The 20,682-nt window shown below is 42.3% G+C and overlaps 1 protein-coding gene and 1 long non-coding RNA gene across 7 annotated transcripts in view; one reads left to right on the forward strand and one right to left on the reverse strand.

Annotated features, from left to right (window-relative positions):
• LOC6528792 (matrix metalloproteinase-2) overlaps positions 1-20,682 on the reverse strand; it is a 72,309-nt gene that overhangs the window by 28,922 nt on the left and 22,705 nt on the right. The window contains exon 1 of one of the 2 annotated variants that reach the window (XM_039371627.1): positions 17,129-17,727. The exons of the other annotated variant lie outside the window; for it this stretch is intronic. The gene's annotated coding sequence lies outside the window, so the exon portion shown is untranslated. Of the gene's footprint in view, positions 1-17,128; positions 17,728-20,682 lie in introns of those variants that run through there. 2 annotated transcript variants of the gene reach the window in all.
• LOC26535612 lies at positions 58-20,524 on the forward strand. 5 transcript variants are annotated; one of them, XR_005560399.2, is made up of 3 exons: positions 17,816-18,544; positions 19,250-19,782; positions 19,905-20,524. It is a non-coding gene; the product is annotated as an uncharacterized LOC26535612 (long non-coding RNA). The 5 variants fall into 5 exon arrangements; XR_005560400.2 differs by having other exon boundaries at positions 19,250-19,348; positions 19,403-20,524; XR_005560402.2 differs by lacking the exon at positions 17,816-18,544 and adding an exon at positions 58-2,598 and having other exon boundaries at positions 19,250-20,524.

Below are 20,682 nucleotides of genomic sequence, written 5' to 3' on the forward strand. Positions count from 1 at the left end.
TGTTGAAAGTTTTTCTTGTTGCTCGCATTTTTTATGTATATTTTTTGCAGCGATTTTGCTCCGCTGTTATTTTTTGCTCTGTTTTTCGAGCAAGTTGTGGCCTGGCTTATTGAGTTCCTGGTGCTGCTAAGGACACGTCCATAAATGTATGACTAGCGAAGAAGCCAGACTGCAGTTGAACTGACTTTGTACTTGAAGCAGTTTCTGAAAAATTATTTGATATATGTTCTGCGCTGCGAAACTTCTGGGTATATATTTTACCACGGATTTGGCCATAGATAGATACACAGAAATTTACATTTTATACCCGACCGACATGAGCAATGAGCTCATTTATTGTTATGGCTACAGTTTTTTGTTGGGAAATAAAAATAATAAGAGTTGGATGATGAACCTTTTTTCAAATAACCACCAACCCACGAAGCTATTCCTGCAATCAACATTATCTTGTGACCAATGTTTACTTAGTTTTCATTGTTTTTCTTTTCGGGCTTTCCTACATTCGTTGGCCCTGAGGACAGTTTGAATATTTTTATTAATTTCTGTTCAACTTTCGACTCAGTCCTCTATTCATTCCCGTTGTTAAACAAGGGAACAAATGTTTTCATAGGGGCGCAGGAAAATGGAGAAAAGCGCTCGAGGGCGCAGTTTGTGCCAATTTTTAAATTTTTTGCCGACTCCGCACGAAATGGAAAATCATAATAAATAAATACAGTTTTTATTATTATATATTGTGGAAGCAAACAGCGTGATGTGAGGGGTCCCATGTTGTGAGCGAGCCTTTTTATTTACTTTTTGAGGGCGGAAAGTCGAACACGCAGCCAGCCAGCCCGCAGTTCCAATTTATTTTCAATGTTTCAAATAATTGTAAAAAAAATAAGGAGAAGTACACGTAAATTGAACATTTTAGCGGGCTTTTAAGCAATGTTCAAGGTGGCGGTGGCACTCATCCCCACTCACCCACCTGACAGAAACAACAACCTCATTGCACTTAGAACTTCCGCACGATAAAATTAAATGACGGCTGCTGCCGCACATCCCAGTACTTCCCTGTTCTGAGCAATCTATATCAAAGTGGGAACAGCAAAATATACTTGATGGAAAAAATGGTGTGGAATGGTGCAAGTGGTTTGGATGGGTGGTGGGATGGGTGGTTGGAATCACTTATGGCAAAGTTGTTGCCCTGAAATTATGTTACCAGTAACAAGGTGAAAGCGCAAAATGAAAAATCACTTAAACAATTTGATATTTGATTTGCCTGACTCTCAGCACTTCTGCTTAAAGATTTATAGAGTTTTTGCGCTCCGCAGTTCATAAATACACGCATAAAAGTCGCTTGATTTTGTATTTTCCCACTCTCGTTTCTGTGTTTCTCCTTTTGGCCTGGACTGAATTATGGCTATAACAAATCTTCGCCCCAGTTACGGCCAACGTCACGTAGCAACAGCCATGACTGCGGAAAGTGGGTAAAGTGCGGCGGGCACGAGGATCGGGAACCTAGACTTTATTGATAAAGGCATAATTTATTTGAACAATCGACAAAACGCTTTTGTCAATAAAGCCAGATAAATATCTGGCATTGTAGCAGCTTTATGGTCGTTTTTTCGTCATTCCCATTTTTTCCGCTCTTTGTTTTGCGGTTGCGTGACAATGGCCAAAGGAGTGGGAGAGCGCCAAGTGGGCCTGAGATAGGTCGGCCTGGCACTCGAAAACGGTTTATGGCCGATACAGTGAACTATAAATATAACGTACTCTGCATGCCAACAATTCCATCAGCTATGATCGTCTGTGGTTTTAGGACTGCATTAATCAGATATTTATTTATTATTGTGTGACTCACAGTTCTCTTGAATAAAGTCCTTTAAATTCTTTAACGCTTATGGCCATGTTGCAATTTTTAACTGTGTCTGTACAAACTTTAATCATGAAAGTAATTTAATTTTAACAGTTTAAGTAGATAATAAAATTGGCTTGCCATTTTCCGGTATTTATGCTAGGAACCCACTTACAGCATTTCAGTTTTACGCATTTATTACTTTTTTATATCTGCCCCCTGGTTGCATAATATTGTCAATGGTTAATTGAAATGTTGAGCCATTTATAAATAAAAGGTCAGTTTTAATGAACAAATTGGTTTAATTACTTTTGGGGAAGTGCACTGCAAGTCAATGTATAAATAGCATTGCTTGTCTGCCTACGAGCGATGTAAAAAATTCAACTTTCCCGGCTTTGGTAAATAAAACGGTGACACCATGGAAATTTATATATATATATATATATATAATACCTATGGGTATATGTTTGTTCCAGCATATGTTAAACAAGAGGATTTATGCGAGTATAACAAAAACACAGAAAGCACAGCAAAACACGTCGCACTATTTTGCAATTTTTTGCCTTGGCTTTAACGTGACGTGTCAGCCTGGGGGCGTCTGACTCGCCCAAAGGATCTCGAGTCCTGGGCCCCCTCAACGCAAGAACCCAACTCACTTGGCAGGCAAACATTATCGCCTACGTGAGCTGGAAGCCCAAGTGAAGCAGCCAGCTGGCGTCGCAGCTCGCCACGTGTGTGGCGGCCAGTGTATGAAGAAAGTATCTGTATCTGAACCCGGGGCCTTGGCTTTCGTCAATTTGTTAAGCATTCACACGTTGCACTGATAATTTTATTTGATTTTTATTTGATGCTACAAATTAGATGTTGATAACGCTGCCATGCTCCACTTAAATTATAATTCTATTTGGGTCCTTTTTCGGGCTGCCACCCTTATCTACCCTGCTTCTGTTCTGCTCTGTTCCCTTTTTACTGGCAGCTTCAAATGATTATTTTATCGCTGTTGGCAAACATTTGTAAGCATTTTAATTACATTAGAAAGCGAACACTTGAAACTTTGTCAACCGGCAAGCGGCAAGCGCAAAAACTTACCGCAGAAAGCACAAAAATAAACGCCAAGAAATTACAGCGAGTCGAGTGGCAAAGACTAAAGACCAAGTGCAGCCGAAATGGAGCAAGTCTGCTGCAGCGGAAAACTGTCGCCTTGGCCATAACGACAGCATGTTGTGAGCCCCTCGTTTGCCCCGCCCCGCGCTTTTCCGCTGCCAAATGGAAAGATGAGAGTCCGCTGCGGCAGCGGAAAATGGCACCCTTTTTGCTATTTGACGTTTGCCCACTTTATGTGCTCCCATCGATAGATACATACCTGCAATGAGACGGAAAGAGAGGAAATATTATTAATAAAGGCTGTGCGACTACAAGTTTCAGTCAACTGACGCCCCTGGCCGTTCTAGCAAGTTAGGCCATTTTCTTGGTTAATTGGCGTTGCCCTAAAAGATATCGGCTAAGGGACAGCCATGACCTGAAGGTTATGTAATTTAGCAGGATATATTATATAAGAAGTAAGAGTACAATAAAGAACTCTGCTTACATCTATAGATATTTTACTTGTATCAATGATGATGTTTAATGGTGCATGTATACTAAGATTTGTGTTGGGTAGACAAGTTACGATCAAACTGATGAACAGTTGTTGCAATGAAGCCATCTTTAAAAGTGTATGGTTTGGATTGTCTCTACTCTACTCTTTATGTTGTAATAGATTGCAAGTAAGGCAACATTAATGCTTTTATATTTAATATAGTTATGTATATACATACATATGCATTTAGACAGTTTGTTTTGAATACCCGAGATCGCAACAAAGTTAAATCGCAGAACACGAAATGTAATTTGAAAACTTTTTGCTGGCTTTTTGTTTCGGGCAAACAACACTTGGTCAGCGGCTTCATTTTTTTTCCGTCGGCCACTCCCCCTTCTGATTTTCGCCCACACTGATCAAACTGTGCGTGTTTCATCAGTCAGCACTTCTTGGTAGGGGTCTGTGTACATAGGCGGGCATGTGGACGTGTGAGGGGGTCGACGGTGACACCGCGACAACAAACAAAATGCTCGCACATAAAAAACGCCCCTTTCGTGGCAAAATGGTCAGACAACCACGCCCAGGGGCTGGTTGGGTTAACTGCTGATATCCTGCTGCCCCAGGACTCCTGGTCGCGTTGTTTGCGTGTCCAACTTTTTCCACACAGACCTTCGGCCATATTGATCCAGACGGGCTCAATCTGCGTCAATCTAATTCAATACGATTTCCGGGGAAAGAGCAAGGTGTAGAACTCATTACTTATGAATAATTACGATTCAATTGCCATAGCTCATACATCAATATTAATGGTATTACGGGGAGTAATAATTAATAACTTTCGGCCACAACTTTCGGTTCATTTTGGTGGGCAATAAAGAACAAAAGCCTTGGACATACATACAAAGAACAATGTATGGCTTAACTTGATAGCTTAAAGGTAACTTTGACAAAATGAGGCTTTAGTAAAAGTGATTATAGTACTAATAGATAAAGATAGACTTTTAAGGCTTGTGGCATCAAAAATACCGAAAACTCAATATCCTTGGACCTCAATCTTTTGTTTTATGTTTATTGTAAATGCAGATCAAAAGTAAATGGCGACAGTTTGCATCTTTTTGTGCGGAAGAAATCCTTGCCATTTATAAATTTATGCAGACTAAACACGATTCCCAGAGGACGACGCTCTCCCCGGGCAATTTCCCCAGCCAAATAGCCAAGTCGGGAGTCAAGTGCAATTATAATAACTAACTGCAGACGGTCGAGATCTAAAGCTCAATGAATGCGAATGCGAGTGCAGAGCCAGAAACACAGATGCATATATAGATACAGATACAGATACAAAGATGGAGCTGCAGATGGAGATGTGCGACCGAAACTTGTGTGCAATTGTGTTGTCTTAATTGCTGGCTCGGACTGACATGGACTGCGACAAAAGCGGGCCAACAATCCGCAATCCAGATTCTAGACAAATGGAACAGGAAATAATGGGTGGCGAGAAATGGGAGCTGAACGGAATGGTACGCTACGAAAACTAAATCTAACGCTGCATCTGAAGTTGTGCATGAGAGCTGGCTGGCTGGATGACTGGATGGCTGGCTTGCGAAAATAAAATTAATTTAAAAGTTTTAAACAAGTTTTCCATTATATGGCAGCACGTCGAGCACGGGGCAATGGGATCGGCATCGGGATCCAGATCGGGAAAGGCAACTTTGCTTGCCGAGTAGTTAGAAACATTAAAAGTTATGCCTCGCCGTTGTTTCTCCTGCCTCTGTTCACATTTCTGATTTCTGAGCATGATTTTTCGGATTTCATCGCAGAGCTTTTAGCGATTCCTCAACTGCCTTCGGCCTTTTGGCCATTTAATTATGTTTATTGAATTTTAAATGTCGCAAAAAGGTGGTTGCTCTGCACACTTTTAGCGCGGCAAGAAACGCCGGAAATGGACGGCACATTTTGCCTGTTTTAAGCCATATGCAGCTTCCGCTTTTCTTTCGCTATGTGCGTAATAAATAAATTATCAGGTGTATTCCCGCTGTCCTATAATTAAATTGCAGCCGTTATGAAAGGACTAATGGACGAGGACACCGCGCACGGCAAAGAGCTCTAAAACATTGTTGCGCAATAAACCACGCCAAAAAATGTTGACATAAAAGCCCACTGAAAGTGACTCAAATAATGCAAACAGCAAAAAGCCAATAGCAAATCCATTTACAAATACATGCCAACTAACTTAATGAATATTCGCTAATAAAACAAATTTATGACCAAAATAAAGTGAACAAAATGCACGATACCGCGTGTGTATTTTAAAATGATTGGTGTATTTTAAATGATGATGAATATAAATGCAGAAAGAGATTAAATAGTTTTGTGAAAAGCTATCGAACAACTCCGACATGTTCAACTAATTATGGGATAAAACCATTTGCTAACTCTGGGAAAGGTATACTTTCTCAGAAATCATGTGCGCCGATTTTACTTATCGATTTATCAGGTTTTGGCAATCAAGTAATGATTGATTGTGGACTGGCATTAAAATACTTTCTGAAAGTTCCCCTGAAAATCCCTAAGTCTAACCAAGCCAAAGAGGAGTTCTGATAATTTTCTTGAATCCATTTGCTCGAGGATTTGAGACGTAACATTATTGTTTTGTTTTACAATGATGGTGGTAACAATTTCGCCTCATCCGACAAGATTGTTAAGCCGCCAGCAGAATGCCGTCACTTAACTTCATTACGGCTGATGCCCAGGTCCATGAAAAGCCGAGGGTGGGAAAAATGGGTAAAAGGAAAAGCTAGGAAAAGCTGGCGAGGAAAAAGGCTAAGCATTATGGCGTGCGTAATGCCAAAGTAGAAATGAGCGCACGTTAGCACAAAACGTGCTAAAATTTAATGTTTCAGGTTCCGTTCGAATAATGTAAGCGAGCGCAAAATGAATGATAAACGAGCACACGTCAAATTCTTCGCCAACCCGAAGACGGCATCGTTGGGTTAAGGGCAAGGACTAAGGACTAAGGACCACGGAAGAAGTGCCCAGGACCCCGAACCGAGAAGCCGTCTCAGCTGCCAGAGCTGCCGACACTGGTTATATAAATGGAGCATGAAAAAGCCAAAATAACAAAACGAAGAAGTGAGTTGCACGTTTAGTGTGGATGTGGCATCCCCCAGTCCCTTTTTATTTTCCTCATTTTATCCCCTGTCTGTGGGCATTGTTTGCGTTCAGTAAACATTTCCAGCGTTTTTAGCCATCCGCCGTGTTTTTCTTGCTAAATTAGAATTATTGAAATTTCGTTTAAGCCATAGCTTCAGTTTGGATTGACATCGGAGTCAGCTGTTTTAATGGGGCTTACGCTTGAATAATAAATTGCCCGCTCCTTTGAACCATTAAATACGTATGTATACGTCTACATTTGGCCAAAAAGGTGTGAAAAAGGCTTCCTCGACCAGCTGGCTGGAATAAGCCCAACGGAATGTACGGTGGCTTGGTTATTCCCCACATATGTCAGTCTCAGCCAGGAATTTGAAAACGGAATCGCGCATAGGTTTGTCGTCCTTCTAGCCAGGATTTTTGTCCTTTTTTGGTCCTGCATTGTTTGTTGCCTGCATATTTGACTGTTGACAGCTGTCTGGCCGAGGCTCATGACTCGGAGCGGGTTTTCCTGGCCCTCAAAATGATGGTAAAAACTTTTTGGCATGTCTACGCTTTTTTCCACCAGCCAGCACCGCGACTTTTGCCTTTCGCACCGCATATGTTTGCATAAAATCCAACTGTGGTATCATCAAAAGCGTCAAAACGAAAGATAAATTTCGCACACGCGCGGAAATCACTGAATAAGAAAGTTGCAATCAAAAATGGGATTTCATAAAGATATATGTACATATGGTAAAAAGGGAACCATTTTAAAGTTTTTTGGGAAGCTTCTTGATTAAACATAAATATTAATTAAGTGTTTTGTAAAAGTACAAATTACTTTTGTACTATACACATATGAAGTTTCAATTAGCCTTTAAATCACGTAGCTTTAAGTATTAATTACCAAATATAATTGCAGCCATATTCACAGTCCCGTGACATCGACAAATTAATTGATATAAAGCACTGGCACATGCCGCCCAATAAATCAACATTGTTAATAACCAGTTTTAATAGTTTTGGAAAGTCGTAAATATAACTCTGACCATTTTCGTTTTGTATCGTATTACTGTATGTACTTGCAACTATGGGGCGATGATTTATAACGACGGTGGCCGATATTTTCCGTAATAAAGTTCATCATTCCTGTATTTGTATGTATATACAAATGTAATCGATCAATTAAGCCTGGTGTTTTATTTCATTAAGCCCAGCACTGTGGCGCTATATAACAATTAAGCCACCACCAGCAGCCAATCAACGGTTAACTCTTGTTTTAACCACACCAAACCCAACCCAACGAAACCAATCCGAACAGAATCGTCAGGTTGGCCAGACATCGATCATCCCATGAATGAAGACAAAACATTGCTGCTATCAACTCTGCACAGTCGGCAGACTGAACACCTCGGCCCCCCAAAGTTCCCATTCCTCGGGGGGGATAATTTTTCATTTTCATCCCGACACCTTTTTCAATTTCAGCAATACAAATGTTTGAATTTGTGCCGCTTGACTGACTTGACTGGCGACCCAAAAGTCTGGCTCTGGGATCAAACCACCTCCTCGTCCTTCTGTTCCCGCCCCTTCAGGCTGAATGCAATAAAATTTCAATATGCAGCTGGTAAAAGTCATTTGGGCATCGGACCAGGTGGGTCAGAGTTCAGATTTTTGTTACACTGGGCAAACTGTTAATTGGACAAGTAGTGTAGGATAATTTTGCAAATATTTCAATTAATTCAAACGTATTTGATTTTCTTTAAAAATCTATTAATTTAAAAAATAAATGTTGTGGTAATGGAGGACTTTAACATTTAATCTAGGATACATTTAAATGCTTTTCTCCGAGTGAGCACCTGTTTTTTGGAACTCATTTGGTGTTGGTTGGAGTGTGACATCCAACGAAAGTGCAAAGTAGAGTGGAGAGTAAGGCGGACAAGAGTCGAGTGCAGCCTGGAGCGTTGGCTCAGCAATCAATATGGAGCAGCCACTTGTTTGGCTTTCTTAGCACGGCCAAGACTTGAGGCAAAGTAGCTTCGCCTCGACCAGCTTTCTGTGTCCGGAGGTGCCCTCAAGTGACCTCGTCCCCCGAGTGCGACGGCCCTTTTTCCATATCTCGTTTGTGTTTTTTGAGACTAGACTGGCTTTCCTTTTTCGGAGGAGACCGAAAGAAAAGCTATATTTCAGTTTTTGGCTCAAGTTGCCGCTTCCTCTTGCTATTTATAACTTTTCCCTTGCGCGTTCAGAAATATCAATTGAACACGTTTCCACACACACAATACAGGGCGAATTCCGCCTCAAGTTGTCGAGCTTAGAGTGCACTTGAGTTGAAAGTACGGCAGATACAGGAGATACGGGGACAGAAACGGCGTTGACAGCGGAAGTTTTTTGTTTCTCCGATTTTTCCAGCTCCTGGCTGGTCCTGGTCCCCCCATTTCGTATTTAGTTACAACACCCGGTCATGCCTTTGTGACAGTTTGCTTAATTGCAACGTTTTGTAACATAATTGCGGCACTGCTGTATCTGCCAGATACATTCTGCTCCTGCTTCTGATGTTGCAGCATCCTTTTGTCCGCCTCAAGTGGCATTTTAACCATCCTTTCTCGGCGATTGCAGATTGCGCACATTTTCAGTTCAGTTCAGTTTGAAATTCGAATCCAACAATGGCCTATTGATTGGCCGGCGAACACGTACGACAGGTTCATTAAAAACGCGCTGCCTGCAAGTAGGCAGTGCAAAACACATTCGATGCTTACAAATCATAATTAGCGCTGCGGACCCTGCATAATTAACGCTATCAGTGAGCAAACACATTATAATGTACGATTATTATCAATGGGGGCAACGGGGGCGGGCGTTGGCTTTTTGGGCACTTCCCCCACTTCTCAGGGGTGGCAAAAGCCCACTTAGTATGCCAGACAGGCAGACGCAGTCTCCGGCCGTAGGCAGCTGCCAATAAAAATACAGCTCAAACACCACCCCCACATCCTTCGGCTATCAGCACGGAGCGCGATGTGCTCGCTTGTTTGCCGTTTTTTGGTTAGGTTGGCATATGCAAATGACTTTGGCGCCTGGTGCGTCATTATGCGTGTCGGCCGCCCCCGCTTCGAGCAGTGGATTCTCCAGCCACTGATGGTGCACTGCACAAAATGTTATTCGAGGTTAGCTCTCAGAAATGAAGACAGCACATTCAGCAATGCCTGTCTTTCAAATCTTCTATTCTTTACATTAAATGTACATATGTAGTGTGTATAAAACTACACGTTCTAAGCTTTCTATTCAATCGTATCTACATATGTATGTGTTTTGTGAGCTATAATTTCACATCTTTTGCGAAAGCAGTAATGCACAGAAAGTTACAAAGACATTGATTTTCTCTCACTGCTTACGACTGCGGCCAAATGAAGGTAATGGCGTCAAATTCAAATCGCGTCTCATATGTTTTACTTTAGTGCGCTAATTTTATGATCATTTTGGCCTGGCAACCAGGGGAAGGACGTGTGCCTCTGTCAACCCAGAAACATCTTCCTCCCCATCCGAACCCCAACCATTTAGCATGTCACGTGTAATTTGCAGCGACCTTTTCCACCCACGTACCACCCACACCCAAGGCCCTCCCACTACCCCCTGCCAATGTGCTAACGACCAATTTGGACCCTAAAATATCTTCCCCGAGCCATTGTTGTTTTTTATGCTGCTGTATCACTGTATTCTGAATATTAAATTAAATGTATTTTAAAGTGAGTTCAGGTTTCTCGTGCTGAATAAAAATCCCGTGTACTTGATGAAGGAATTTCATGCTGGTCATTTTAATTTGCACATATTTGATATTCCTGCCGTAGTGCCAGGAATTTTGTTCACTTTTCAGCAGCAGAAACAAACACCAATAATGTTGATCATAGATACCGCAAAAATCATAAGCGCAATCGCAAAACCATCCAAGTTGAATAAACTGCATAGTTGGTTAGTAAAGTGGTTGGCATTTACGCATCCAATCAATTTCGGGCTGCCCAATGAACCTGTGGTGCCAGTCTCCTGGGCAGCCGACCAGGTTCATTATGCAAAATCTCCTTTGTTTTAAAACATTTCCTGGTGGAGATGCCTTTATTAGTAATGTAAAATTCCGCGTGTGCGAAAAAATTAATTATTGAGTCCGCATGCTAAAGAACGTGGCCTTTCGCATGTGGTTTTTAAAAAGCGCGACAGTTTCTCGAAACAAAAGCTAGGCACTCGAGGTCCTGGGACTTAGACAGGGCCAAAAACACTCGACAAAAACACTACAATTGCTGACTAAAAGATGAAATTCTACATTTTTAATTTTTTTTTATGCGCCTCACCTGACAAGCCAGTGGCCTGTGTCAAGTCGGGCCAGCCACTTCAGCAGAACGACACATATAAGGACGAGTGTAAATATATATGTATGTAAAACATGTATATGTATGCGCAAAACAATGCAGAAAGGATTCCGTTGATGAGGTGGGTTTTCCGACGTGGGAAATGGGAAGGAGAAGGACTCTGCGCGGCTTGTTAATTTCAAGTGGCATGTTAACTTTCTGACATTAAGTTGGCATTTCATGTCAACTATGCAGCCGTTGTTGAGTGCCACCCCGAATCCCCAAATCCCCCACTCCTGCGCCGTATCCTTGCCACTCAACCTATCTCTTTGGCCGTGTGTGTTACATGCGGAAAACGGTGTTTAGCAAAATGCCATCATTATGTTAATTATAAATGCAACCGACTACGGCTTGGCCTAAAAGGAGCGGAGTGCCAGGAGGGCGGGACAAAGAGCCAGTGCATGCGCCTCTGCGGCAGTAACACTTCCGTTTCCGGCGCCAAAGCGGAAGTGCTAAAACGCTGCGTTTTTGCCAACTCCGCCCTTTCCGTAATAGCCAGGCATTATCTTTTATTCTGCAGATGTGTGCAATTATCGGGTAGTGATATGAGCTCTTTGGATGCCCGTAAACTACTTATATATTGCTGTTCTGCAAGATACAATTTCTACAGTCTTTGCGCATGAGCCTCGTATTGAAGTTCGGCCACATGACATGACACTTTCAGTTGATCTCAATTAAGTCCGCGCATAAACAACCTCGATGACTCGCATAGGTCCCTCTGTTTTAACAGTCTACCTCTCCCTGTCGCTCTAAATTTTCTCGTGGTCGTGATGCAAATTGTATTTGATTGCTGTCAGCGAGAAAATATTCAATTTGTTTTCGGTCGTGCTTCTATTTTTATTTCGAGCTATTACAACATGACATTTTTAATTTAAGTTGAAAGAAAACAATGCAATACACTAAACAAATCTCATATTGTGTATATTTTTTTAAGTGGACCATATTTTTTTTTGGACCAGATTGCAAGAATCTAATGAAAATATGGTAACGTCTTTGCCAAATTGATGTTACTTTTTCGTGATCAACCAACAAAAGCGCAGAAATCATTAAATCAAAATAGTTAAAAAATGAGCAGGAACATAAATTCTCTCTGTTTGATTTATCCAACTTAACCAAAATAAATTCAGTTGATAAATGAGCTAATTATGTTGTCATTGCCCCGGCGAAAAATTATGGCTATTGCGATGGGTGACAAACTTTCACCACTTCGCCGAACGCAAATTTACTGAAAACAAGGAAAACTTTTGTGGCCCAGCGGGAAACGAAGACACAGCAAATTATGTATACTTTCATCATCCGATGGGAAACTTAAGTTGGCGTCCACACAGACCCCATCCTGGCCCGAACTCATCATCCAGTCCAATTCCATTCCCCACGAAGCAGCTGCTTAACCGCACTAGCTTTTTGGCATATCTCTCATAATCTATGTCTGTCAACGCCTCGGACTCCACTTCCTCGTCCGCTTCCCCTTGCTCACGCCATCGCCCTTCCTCGCACCCATTATCCTTCTCGGACTATCCAAGCGAAATCTCATTAAAAACGTCCTTGCAGCCATGGGCATAAATCTGAAAATTAAAGCTCACGAATCGGCGGGAATTCAAGAAGAAAAGCGAATCCCGATTCGTGCCGAGAAAAACTTCACCCCAGGGGCAGTTGTGCGGCTATAAGGTGGCAATTCCTTGAATTTATGGCCCTCCGCCATGTCCAGGATCCAGCCACTGTTCTCTCACCCGGTGCCGGCATAAAAACCCATTTAAAAAGCAATTATTTTGCGTTGATTCAATATGGCGGTGTTTGATGGATGCCAGGCGAGCAGCATCATCAGTGGCAGAACGGCATCCCCGGATTCCGCAGGTTCCAGCTGGGTGGCCGGCCAGGTAAAAATGGCCAACTGGCCTCCACTCATTTTTCTGCGGTTGCCAAGAGACTTTTACATTCAGAAAAATGTGTTGCAGAATCAAGAGCATGCCGCTTGCAAATCAGAAGTGTCACATTTAATAAAGCTTCTCAAAAATGGGAAACATAAATGTTGCCTTTCAAAAGACTCTGAAACTCTTACTATGTTAATATTCCTCGCATTGCTACTACCATAATTCGTTAAAAAAATTTTTTTTTTATAAGTTATTAGGCACTTCTTATTTTAAATGGTGATTCTAGTTAAAGTTTTTCCATACTGAATGAGAACATAATTTTGTTCATGAATTCTAAGAATCTGAATGCAACAAATAAAATGTTGAAAATGGTTGATAGCATACAAAGTTACCGGCAAGCCGAAACTCAGTGTTTTCTTGCATAAAGAAAATATGTTCACCATGTTTTTTAGACATGAGTTTTGAAATTGTATGTCTACCTTTCTGTGCGCACCCACTGTAGTTGCCATTGCAGTTGGCTCTGGCTCAGCTCAGCTCAGTTTTCCTTTTTATGACGGGGCCAGCTGCAGGATTCTTCGAGTCCTGCCACTGGAGCCCCCTGCAGCCTCAGCAGAAATCTGCATCTGTCTGTGTCAGAGTCGCTGTCCTGGGGAGTAAGTGCGGGTATGGGTATGAGTATGGGTATGAGTGTGAGTGTGCATATGGGTGTGCTCTATCAACACTTTGCGCCTTAGTGCATGCAATGCATAAAACAGTGTATCCTAGCTGCGTGTCCTGGCTCAGCTATTGGGCTCTGATTCTTTGGTAGTCTTGTAACTGGAGTCCAGAGTCCGGAGCTCCGAGTCCGGAGCCCAGAGCCCGGAGTCCGTGCCTATCTGGAAATTGTGCTGACAGGCAACAGGCAACATGTTGGCCAGCCGCCAACTCGGTCAACAGTTCGATGACGTATGCAGACTGCAGCCGAAAGTGTCCTGCAGTGCGCCCTGTCCGCATCCTGTCCGCATCCTGCTGCTCGGCCAAGGAAAAACTACGTGCGCAACATAAAAATAGAAATAACGGAGAGGAATTGTCGCATATGACCGGGGAGGAATTTTTGAATGCACATCAAAATTTAAATTAAACAGCATGCCGGATTAAAAGTTAAACTGCTAAATAAATTAAATATTCGAACACTTTGTCAGGAATTTTTATAAACTCAGCCGGTCATACGACCAATTGGAGCTTAGTTATTAATTGACAACAGTCAAAGTAAATAATTTCATTACACCAAAGCCTTTAATGCGCTAAACGTCTTAAGATAATTGGTACAACGTTGACATTTTCTTTCACAATTAACGCCCCATTACTTGGGCGGTCCCTTCGTGAGACCAGGACATCCTAAATCCAGAAGCCCCTTAACTTTCCTCCGTTGTATATATCACTCAGGCAATTTGTGTTTTCCCCAACTTGTTCTCTGTCGATAACAATGGATCATCTCGGACCTGCACAATCTTTACGGCACTTCCCCGCCCCATAATCCTTCATTAGGAGCCTGTACTTTACACTCCAGTTCACACAGCATCCTTCCAACCCATTTGTAGGCCGAAAATATTTCAATTTCCTTGGGCTACTGCCTCCTGCCCCATACTGCCAATTTATTGCCCCTTCATTGTTTTCCTGCCGCCTGCGACAAACCCAAAATGTCTAAAAACATTTAGGCCGCATTTCATTTCATTACGTTTTTATCTTTTTTCGGCTCTAATTTCATTTTGTGAATATTTTGGTCCTGGTCCTGGTCCTTCCTTTCGCTCCGGCCCGTGCAAGGGCTTAATTAATTCCCCCAAAAATATTTATAACTTTGGGCCCAATACGGCTGCTGCTGACTACTGAAACATATTTTAACTTATATTTCTTGGAGTGTGTGCGGCTTGTCAATGGCTGGGAATCTAAGAAATTTATGCATGACTGCAACAGGGTCAAGTTGCAAAGCCCTTAGCCTTTAATGCCACGCAGCTGCCGGTAAAGCTGGAAAAGCTGGGAAAACAAAACTGACTCGAACTGAAGCTGAAACTGAAAGAAACTTTTAGTCCTAGTCCAGGGGTTGCGGATGGATCCGACTCCCCAGATAAGCAGATTTATGAGCTAAACACCGAAACTCAAATAACTGGAGACACAATTCGGTTTTTCGGTTTTCGTATTGGATCCGGGTTCTCCAGCCCCGAGAATCGGGGGTCATGGCAGAGCGCCCGGAAGCGTGAAAGCCAGATAAAAGCACACACACCCAGAAATATGCGAGCGGAAGATTTATGAGCGGACAGGACAGGACACACAAGGATGTGAGTGGCGTGGCCCGATGATGGACAGCAGAATGTCACAGGAAGTGCGAAGCGGGCAACTATTGACATGTCCTTTCCCCCGGAACAAAAAAACCGAACCGCCCTTCCATGTACACCACAGTACCACTGGGTAACGACAGACGTGCGTATAACCTTACAGTTGTGGTCAGGATCGGAGGACGGGGCAGAGGAACCGAAGGAGCTGCACAGACATTCTCATTTCCAGGTAGGGAGGTGTCAATTTCGTTTTCATTAAGTTGCTTCTGCTTGACTTGCTCCTGACCAGGGGTTCTCTTAATTTGCGTCACTTTGCTTGGACGGCGGGTATCAAATTTCAAAAAAAAAAAAAAAAAAAAAAAAATCAACCAACAACTAAAAATAAGGGAACAACTGCAAAACGGCTGCTCGTTTGTAAAAGAAGAAGCGGGAGCAAAATCGGCAGAAGCCCTACTTACGTTTCATCTTCATTTTGCATTAATTAATACTTATTACAAAAAAATATATATATGTATACGTAGTAGAGCCAGCAAAGGTAAAAGGTAGCAAAAGGGCAGCGAGATTCCTTGGTCTTCATTTTTGTGTTTTGGGTCTGATGGCCGAGTTTCGGGCTTTGGGGCTAGGTAAAATTTTAATCACTTCCTTCGGCGGCTACATTTTGGTTTCAGTTTGTTGCTGCTGCTCAACTTGGCTGAGTCCCTCTTTTTGGTTGGGATTTCTGGGGCTGGGAGGTGGTAATTTGAGTCTGTTAACATTTTTCTGGCCAGGATGGGAATTTTCTTTGTGGCCTCGCCTAACCTAGCCAGGGACTTAATTAAAACTAATTCCATTTAAATATAATATAGAACATTTTGTGCCAGCGACAAACGATTTTCACTTCCTTTCTGTTTAATTGAATTTTTAGGCAGTCTTTGTCTTTCATGCAAATCTACAAAAGATTCTAAGTCTCGGGGCGAATGGCCAAAAGGCAGGGGAGGGTTGACTTTTTGGCTTAAAATCTTTTGGTTTTGTTTGTGGGAGTTGCCATAAACAAAGCCGAAGGTTTAAAAAATGTGGGGGACTGGAAAGCAAAGTTTGTTAGCTAATTTAGCACATTTCTAGGATACTGTATATTTTGTGAGTGATTTACATGTATTATAAATCTTTCTATAAATGCAGATGCACTTATAGCTCTGGATTAAATGATATGTCAAGAACCAGATTTTATTTCAGAGATTTTGACATAACAATAACATATATTTGTATTAAGTATCAATAGCGTATTATAAATGCAAATCGGCCGAATGGAATAATTACTTTATAAAAAACAAAATAAATACTATTAATTTCACCAAACAAGCCAAAGTATCGAGGGAAAAATCAATTGAGCCAAATTTAAAACCCCAAACAGAACGGCAAACAAAAAATGAAAATCGTTAGAATTGCCAGTTCAAAAAAAGTCAGTAATCAACTAGAAAATGTTTGACAATTGATGGTTGATTGCAGACGGACAAAGTGGGGACACAACAAAAATCAGCACAACCATTTGCATTTCAGTGCCATATATATAGGCATCCATACATACATATATATCCCCTAATTGGCAGGCTGACAGCGGCAAAATCGAAATCGGTGGTGGCGATGAGAAATTGTGGCGTATAATTTCAAATTGATTGCTGGCATATGCCAACAAGGCTAATGGCCGTAGCCGGAAAAGCGGGTGAAAATTGTGTAATTTATGAAGAGATTCGCACGACACTTAATTAACATGGAGCCGGGAATCACTGGGAATAGGAGATCCAGAGGGTATCAAGGCTAATTTCGACCAGAATATATGGCTCGCCCGATGGTAGAGGTTGCAATCTAATATTAATGCCTTGCGGCCGCCTGCATTTATTGGCGCATAAATCACTGGCACAGGGCAAAATCACAGCACTCGAAGGAGTTTGGGTTGACTGGTTGTTTGGTTGGTTGTTTGGTTGGTTGGTTGGTTGGTGGGGTCTAAAGTCGTCTTAGCCAAAGGCACTTACCCATCAAGAAGGCTCCGTTTTGTCGTGCACTCATTAGAAGGCGCACATCCTTTTCTGCTGGCTGCACTCGGTGGTCCTTTTCTTTAAGCGTTTTTTTTTCGTGACTCTTTCATGTCAATTAATGCGACGCACTCTTCAAATATTAGCAGACATTATGTGCCCGCACTAAGCCCTCGGCTGGCGGGGCTCTTAAAGCGTTTCCGGCGCAGGAACCAGGAACAAGGACCCGGGATCTGTTTGCACAATGAGCACACAAATGACTTGCAGCACTTCAGCCTGGCTTTTTGTTCTTTAATCGGGGGCATTATTATGATGCCTCCACCTCGACGAAGATGAGGAGAACGACGAGAAGGAGTCCTTGCGGGGATTACGTGTTGACGTTGAATGCGCCGCTGATTCACGATTCATGTCTAGAGTGGCTCACTTCCTCTGCCATCTCCATCTCCATTTGCATCGCCATCATCAGTTCCACATACAGCTCCACTTCCAGTTCCATGCCGAGATGATCTTGGTGGTCCGACTGGAGAGCTCCTTCTTCGGCTAAGGCTTTCCATTCCATTCTCCAGGAGGCTCGTCCTTCCCTGGGAGCACCACTCACACTGACCACTTGGCAGTAACTGAGCTCCGTGCCAAGTGTGCCGCCGTATTTCAACGAAAAGTGTCACCAAGCTCGGCTCGATCTCGGAGCTTTTTCGCAGAGCTTTCGGGAGAGTATAAGAGATTGCTGCGCAGCCGCATCCTTAATTGCCGCTCGGCTTTTTAATGAGTTCGGTTGGCGGTCTCGGAATCGGACTCGCTTGCCTCGGTTCGTGTTTGGCTCACCTCGACGCACATGTGAAAATTAAAAGCGCTTAACCACAATTAACAATTGGCATCCCTCACATTCTTTTCCGGGCCCAACAAACAAACAAATTCTGCTGGACCAAACATTAATCAAGACGGTTGTGACACTAAAGCGCCCATCTATTAATCAACTAAGGCTCAGAAAACATAAAAAAAATAAGGAAAAGTAGTATGCCGCATGCCGCACCGCCTGCATTAACTGATTGTTGTTGGTCTGGCCACGAAACTTGTCAGTTTGAATAAAAGTTTGGACACCGGCCAGTTGCTGTATCGAATCAAATCAAAGTTTGATTTGACAGCCAGACAAACAGACGAACCGAAAAGGATGCCCGGAATTGATGTTGTTCTTTTCGATTCTCCCAAAACTTCAGCTTGGAGTGGAAACTTTGCGGCAAGAAGGCCAGTGCAGCGTAACACGGAGTCCAGGAATTCATTTCGCCCGATCCCGAGCAATGCCCCATCCACTTCTGCCCCAAAGCCAATATCAATTTATCAATTAATGCGGCTAATGAGAGGGCGAACTGTGAATCGTTGCTGTGTCACTTAATGCAAGGCTCCCCCAAACACACGTATGTACGTATGTATGTACATATGTATTGCAAAATTAATTAGGATTCGCTCGTCATCAACTCTGTCACATAGCGCCATAAATATGTGTGGGCACAAAGTACATAGATTGTCTGCCGGGCGACTTGGCGGCCATATAAACGTAACGAGATTCCACCGCACGGCAAATTGTTGTTGGGCTTGAATTGACAATCAAAGCCAGTAATCAAATTTGCCTCCTGACATTTTTCATTAGAATTATTATGTAGTTACAGCGAGTATAACCCACTTGCGATTGCAATGCCACCCGTTCCGCCCCTTTCTCTGGAGGGCTATATCAACAGCATTATATCGCGGCCACATCAAAGGCGTAAAATTGTGAGGACAAGAGACCTTTAATCAAAAGTTCTCTGGGTTTACGCGTAGTGCAGAGTTCACAGGAGTGTCGCAGGGCAAAGAACGGAAATTATAGGGAAAAAATGAGGAGAGGAATAGGAAAAGTCTCCGCTTTCTTGAGCACATTTTCTACTTCTTCAGTAACATTAGGAACAATGCAGCACAAATTTTATTAATTCTAAAGTTGTATTCCTTTTCTTATCTAACCTTTCTAACATGTAACTTAAATTAATTAAAAAATGGATGTGGATAGGGGTTATACATACATACTGCAGTACTCCCATGTTACTTCTGTAATAAGCATTCCAATACAAAAATCTTCTCATATCTTCCTAGAAAACCCCTGTCTTTTATGTTCCCCCATTCTGATTAACTGAACGCGGAAAACCTCAAATCCCATGTATACTGCAAATCATATTACAAGCAAAGGGAACGGTTGTAGTCGGAAAAATGGCAGAAAATTAGAGAGCTCATTTTTTGCATTTTCAGTTCGATTTGATTCTGGCTCTTGTCATTTAATATCCGCAATTAAAGTGGTCATCAATCAAAGCGAAACCTAAATGAATTAAAAGTAAACGCAAGAACAAAGCAAAGGATGAATGCACGGGGCACAACAGTAAACAGAAGAACCAAAGGAACCGGGATAAGCGGGATGGAGCAAATGAACGAGAAACGAAAGGAAAGAAGCGACTGAAAAGGAAACCGAAAAGCGGCGGCAACAACCGAAGGATATAACCCAACACAAACAGCGGTCGCTTACGCACACTGTCACACCAACGATGACCGTTATCGTTGTCCAGTCCCCCACTGAGAAAAATTTGAGCCATCATATTTTTATATTCCTCGTGCTCTGGTGATTGCTTAATTTGGTATGACAAATATGTTAAATGTGAAACTGTTAAATTATTTTTGGGATTCTACTTTAGGTCCTTAATTTTTTTAATTAACCAGCCTATTTAAACGCTCCTTATTCTATTCCAATTCAAAGCAGATATAAAGCCGTACAAAATTTTTCTCAGTGTACCCTTATTCGTGCCCTGCGAGTGTCTCCGTTCATCCAGGACAGCGATAAACAAGTGCTATACAAACAAAGACGGCGCTGTACGCTGAACCATTGATGATTGAACAGGACATTAATCTAACAAAATGCAGACAGCCTGTATGAGGGGTGGAGGAGTGGTTCCGGGGGCGAGTAAATCAACTGACCAACTGTGAAAGTGTCAAATTTCAAGCCACACATTGTTGGCTCCGCCTCTTCCCGCATCCTACCGCGCCAACGATGACCGAACTCCGCATCCTGACCAGCCGCATCCTTGTGGTTGCCGCTGCTCCTGGCCACGGAGGCAAACATAATTACGCGGATGCCAAAGCTATACAGACGTGTATAATAATACCGCAGGATCATATGTATGGGCACATACATTTATATAAATAGTGAGCTTGGGTTTCTGTTCAGCGTCATTGGCGTTTGCGTCATGGCACAAGGTGAATTCATGGCAATATAGTGTGTCATTTCTAATTTATGTCAGTTTGCCGATGCATTTTAAATGGAACACCCTCGGGACCTGCATCTTCAGGTAGCTATTAAATTGCCCTGGATATTTAAGGACATTTCTTGAAGTGGTATTGTTTTGATTAGCCATTCTATTTACTATTAGTTAAAGTGGAATTGTAAATGGTTTACGCTTTTTATAAGATTTATCAAGCTCCAACCTGTTGCTTAATCTAATCTGGTCGAATAGAATCCCGTTCTGATATCATTGATACAT

The sequence above is a fragment of the Drosophila yakuba genome, chromosome 2L (assembly GCF_016746365.2).
Source record: "Drosophila yakuba strain Tai18E2 chromosome 2L, Prin_Dyak_Tai18E2_2.1, whole genome shotgun sequence".
NCBI classification, from domain to species: domain Eukaryota; kingdom Metazoa; phylum Arthropoda; class Insecta; order Diptera; family Drosophilidae; genus Drosophila; species Drosophila yakuba.